Consider the following 5,928-nt stretch of genomic DNA (forward strand, 5'->3'; position numbering starts at 1 on the left):
CATAAGTACACAACCCAATCCAGTCTTTGATGCGTCGCAAAACACATCAAATGGTTTCTCAATATCTGGTTGTGCTAGAACAGGAGCAGTGGTCAACAGTTTCCGCAAAGTGTGGAAAGCTGCTTCACACTCCTCTGTCCACACAAACTTGTGATCCTTCTGTAGGAGACTCGTCATCGGTTTGGCGATCTTTGAGAAATCTGGTATAAAGCGACGGTAATAACCCGCTAGTCCTAAGAAACTTCTAATCTCAGGAACTGAGGTCGGTGCTTTCCAATTCATAACTTCTTGCACCTTACTTGGATCGACTGAAACTCCATTCTCTGACAGAATGTGACCAAGGAAAGGAACTTCCTTCAACCAGAATTCGCATTTGCTAAACTTAGCATACAATTGATGGTCTCTAAGTCTGGTCAAGACAGTTCTCAGATGCTCTTCGTGATCTTTCTCATTCTCGGAGTACACCAGAATGTCATCGATGAATACTACCACAAACTTATCCAATTCTGGCATGAAAACTGTATTCATCAAGAACATAAAATATGCGGGAGCATTTGTCAAGCCAAAAGACATGACAAGATACTCATACAACCCGTATCTGGTGGAAAAGGTAGTTTTTGGTATATCCCGTGGCCTAATCTTAATCTGATGATAACCAGATCTCAAATCTATTTTTGAGAACACCTTGGCCTTGGATAATTGGTCAAACAGAACATCAATATGTGGCAAGGGATATTTATTCTTGACGGTCACAGCATTGAGTGGCCTATAATCTACGCACATTCTCAACGTGCCCTCTTTCTTTTTCTTCACAAACAAAGCTGGACATCCCCATTCAGACTTGCTTGGCCGAATAAACCCCTTTTTCGACAAATCTTCTAATTGCTTCTTTAGCTCAACTAACTCATCGGGAGGCATCCGATAGGGCCTTCTTGAAATCGGAGCTGTTCCGGGGACTAGCTCAATTCCAAACTCAATCTCCCTATCTGGCGGAAGACCAGGTAGCTCATCCGGGAATACGTCCGGGAATTCACACACTACCGGAATCTGATGAATAGGAATGACTGCCGTAGCGCATGTAACACTTATAAGGTCTGTTCTTCGAGGCAATGGTACTTGGAAAGTACCCTCACCCAGTGGATCCTTAAGGGTAAGTACTCGACCTCCAGTATCTATGACTGCTCCCCAATCCTTCATCCAATTCATCCCTATAATGACATCCAAGACTAACCCAGGCATAACTATCAAGTTCACTCGGAACTTCCTGCTACCTAATTCAAGGGTTGCCCCTCGAACCATCCGGTTGGTCAAAACATCAGCCCCTGCTGAACTTATACGGTAACCATAACCCAATTCTGTGCATAGTTGTTCATGTTTCTGTGCAAATGCTTGACTCATAAAAGAATGCGATGATCCAGAATCAAATAGAACAACTGCAGGGTTTTCATTGACAGTAAACTTACCAGCAGTGACGGGCTCTCCCTCTGGAATTTCATCCACTGTTGTACTGTGCACTCTAGCATTATAAGTCTGCTGCTTCTTCTTGGGCGGGTATGGACAAAACCTCGAGAAATGACCGGGTTGATCACAGTTATAGCAGGGTCCTCTCACTGTCCCGGCAGATCCCACAGCTCCCTTGGAACTGCCTTGTACCGCAGTTGCGGCTGCTTTGTTGGGCTGTACTGCCATCTTGTACGGCTTTTGAGGTCCACGGAAATTTTGGCTTCTTGGCTGAGGTGGCCTGAATCTAGCGCCAGGTGCCGATGGGCGATAAGGAGGGCGACCTCCCATAGGTGCTCTAGCTTGAGACGGCCCACCTTCGAAGGCTCTCTTGCGTGTCTTGGCTACGGTGCTGGCGTTGTTATTCTTCTCCTGCTTCAGACAGTCACTGATGAAGTCGTTGAATCTGACGCGGTTGTTGGTACCAACATGCTTCATCATTTTTGGATTGAGACCCCTCTTAAAACTGGCTATCCTTTTGGCATCTGTGTCAACCATGTCGGGAGCATAGCGACACAAGTTGTTGAAGGCATGCAGGTATTGCGTCACGGTTTTGGTACCCTGGTTCAATGCCAGAAACTCTCCCAACTTCATTTCAGTCAGCCCGGGTGGAATATAGACTCCACGGAAGGCCTCAGCAAACTCTCTCCAAGAAATCTGAGCATTTGGAGGGAAGGTGGTGCGATGGTGCTTCCACCACATTCCCGCCGGTCCTTGCAATTGAAGTGCAGCATACTCCGTTTTCAGCACCTCAGTCATTCTCAACACACGGAATTTATCTTCCATCGTGTTGATCCATTCCTCAGCGTCGAGTGGCTCTGTTGCTTCCTTGAATACGGGCGGCCTGGTGTCCATGAAATCTTTGAAGCTGCTGTACTGGTTTACTCCCATGCCACCGCCTTGATTGTTACCACGTTGCACGTTGTTGGCTATGGTGCGCAGAAAATCTTCCATGTTCTTCTGGGATTGTTCCGCATTGCGCTGACTCCCGAGCAGCTGAGCGAGAAACATCTCTGGGGTAAACGGGGGAGGAGGTGGCAAATGCGGTTCATGGGGAGGCTCATTGTTGTTGCCATGATTTCCTCCACCACCACCAGTCCCTGAACCGTTAGCACCGGGCTCAGCGGCTTCATACGTGGTTCGGCGAGTGTTTGTCATCTGCATATTTCAGCAACAAGTAACGATTGAGTGAAGCTGTAATAATTGCGAGTGCAGAAAAACTTATGCCGTACTGAATTTACTGGAGAGAATAAATTCATACAATAAAACAGAGGCACAACAATCGCATTCCAATTAAAACAACAGCACTTAATCGAATTACTTAAACAGCAAACATCGCGTCCATACAATCACATTGCCAGCATACATACACTGGACTTTTTATGCGTTCAGATATCGCATTCGAGAATCAAGTTCCAACCACATACCAAGTCTCATACGTTCGAAACAACATACGATGGATTACATGCCAACAAAAGAAAGGTCATCGCGACAGGACCTAGATACTAGCGCAAAGCAACTAGCCTACTCCTCGGGGCCATCGTCGGGATCGGAGACGTCACCATCGCCTCCAGGTGAAACTACAGGCTCGTTCTGGTTGTCATCGTCGATGTCCATGCCAGCGGCGTTCGGTGGAGCATATGGGCCAACCCCATTGTAGAGCGCGTGAAACTCCTCGTGCAGGTTGCCGTTGTATTCTTCTAGCTCATCGATTCTCTGCAACAGAAGGTTTCTTGCGTTCCAGGCTTCATTCCTTTCCTGAACCAGCTGTCCAATCATGCGGTCTGCATTGTTGTTGGCTTGAGTCAATGTATGCACTCGCTGCATAGCTCTATCACCTCTCTCAACCGCTTGATCTCGCTGTAAGTTCATATCAGCCAACTGCTCCTGCAAGCTAGCTATGGCTCGTGCCTGTCTCTTCTTCTGCTTCTTCCCTTTGAGCTTATCCTCACTACGCAAGCCAGTCAAAGTCCAGTAAGTACTCTCGAGACCTTCATACGCTCTGATGGCGGCGAACATAGCACTCATTGCCTGGTTGTCGCTAGCCTGTCCCTCAGCTGGACCTCTGACTAATGTGCTTCCTTGAGGCTGAACCCAAATGGCATCACGAGGATCATCCCTAGGAAAAGTACCAGCTAAAGCTGCTGCAAGCTCACTGGGAAATCTGCTCATAATGTCCCTGATGACACGGAAGGCTGCTCCCTCTGCACCCTCAGCTGGAGTGCGACCCTCAAACTCCAAATGCCAACCATCCCAATCTGGAGCATCACCAAGAGCAGGAATCGTGATCTCCACCACTGCAAGTCCATCATCTGCTAACTGGCTCTCATTCCAAGAGTACACCGGCTCTTGACCCTCTGGGTACCCCACATCATGGAGCACTCTCCAAAGCAAAGTCGGCATGCCAAACTCGCTCAAGAAGGTGTCCGTGGTGCGGTGCTCCCTCAGGGCCAACAGACGTCGGGGTGCTCTTCCTCCGGTGGACTTACGGGCGGTCTGCTTCGTGCGGGCCATCTGTAGCAAAAGTTCTCTTATTACTTCGGGGAAACATATTTTAGGTGATACAACTTTTATCAAAATGAGATAATCAATTTATAAGGGGAGGAATGCATGAGATGAATGAAATGCACAAGTAACATGATGTATGTACGGGTCGTACGTTCTCACAAACTTAGGAAATAAATAATTTCTAACGACGAATGCGGTGGCATAACAACGATCTCTCAATTACGTAGCTAATACGTTCTACACGATAGCGTTGTTATGTACCTGCAGAAGATTCATTTCAGCCCCATTCCCAATGAATGCATAAAAGCAGTAAAGTTTTATCTACACGCTCTACACGAATCCCCAGATACGTGTACAACGGTAGTAACTACCCAAACCATCGTCCTATTGACGGCATCGCCTCCACAGACAGAAGACCCATACATGAGATACCTTTGTAAAACATGCGTAGAACATGTAATTACTCCAGCATCATATAAGCATTCACCCTAGATCAGCGGTGTATCCGATCATGCTCTCACAACTCACACTTACCGAGGCGTAGAGGCAAAAGATCCATTCATTACCACTCAAACAAGTGGCACTCATACAATAGCACGCCGTATGAGCGACGAAAGAGAAATATGATGCAAGAACCCCAAGTCAGTACTTAATTAAGCCACCTAAAGTCCTTAACTGGGCATAAAGGATATGATCACTGGCACACTTTATAGTTTTAAAATCACGTTTTCCAATGCCTTTTTGTTTTAAATACACTTGTGAACAGTAACACGCTAAACCATGCTCTGATGCCAGCTGTAACAGAACCGACCAATTATACGAAATTAAGTAAGAAAATCATCCGCCAACGCAGACGCTTTAGCAAACTTAAGCCCGTATAACCCGGTAGTCCGTGAAATCACGAAGGATTTCAAACCAACTCATGTCCCAGCCATGATCGTAATAAATTTAGCGGTCACCAATCACATATTACATAAAAGTTTGCATAACCGATACATCAGAGTTTAAACATAGTTATTACAAAACAAGTTCGAATAAAAAGTAGCGGAAGTCATTTGTTTAAAACCACACACACTCACACGGAGTTCAAATATAGTGCCAGCGAATGATCATCTCCAACAAAAGCATTAGATGAGACGTAAGGAATGACCATGCCCATGGTCCTAAGCATCACCCATCGCAGGATACAGGCAGTTGATACAGTAGCCATAGTACATCTGCCCATCTGCAACAAGTGGGAATAAAACCCTGAGTACGAGAAGGTACTCAGCCAGACTTACCCGACATAACCGAAAATAAATGACACCAAGGATTATGAAGGGCTTTATAGTGGGGTAGCTGACTCATTTGCAAAAGAAGCATTTTTAACATTTCAAGAACCTTTCTAAAAGCATTATTGCCAAGTTAATTATTATTAACCTGTCCACTAGATTTGCACCTATACTAGAGTAAACATGTGATTAAGCAGATAATGATAACCAATGATCATTAAGCAACTTCCATACCGTCATATTCATTATAACTGTCCAAGTGTTCCATAACATTTACTACGATGAAGTCACTCAAGTCAAGTGCTCACTATCCAGGAGCGATGGCGATTCGAATCGATTCCTAACCAGCTGGTGATTTGTTCCTTACACAAACCTCACTCACCCGCTAAAGTGAGATATTGATCACTGAGTCAACTTTCCAGGAATCTCGAGTTTGCCAGGAACCACATGTACCCGGGGGCCGACCGACTGCACTTTGGTCTTATCATCCCGCCCCCGTTTCCTACCACACCTGCTTCGGCACAGTGCGCTGCGGGCAATCTACTCGGCCCGAAAAATCTCCCAGCTTCGCGGTCGGAAGGTACTTTATCCGGCCAGCTAAATGTAAGGCATGCGTTCAACATGACTCGAGGCCCAACAACGGCCGGTC

Source organism: Miscanthus floridulus, chromosome 8 (assembly GCF_019320115.1).
Source record: "Miscanthus floridulus cultivar M001 chromosome 8, ASM1932011v1, whole genome shotgun sequence".
NCBI lineage: Eukaryota > Viridiplantae > Streptophyta > Magnoliopsida > Poales > Poaceae > Miscanthus > Miscanthus floridulus.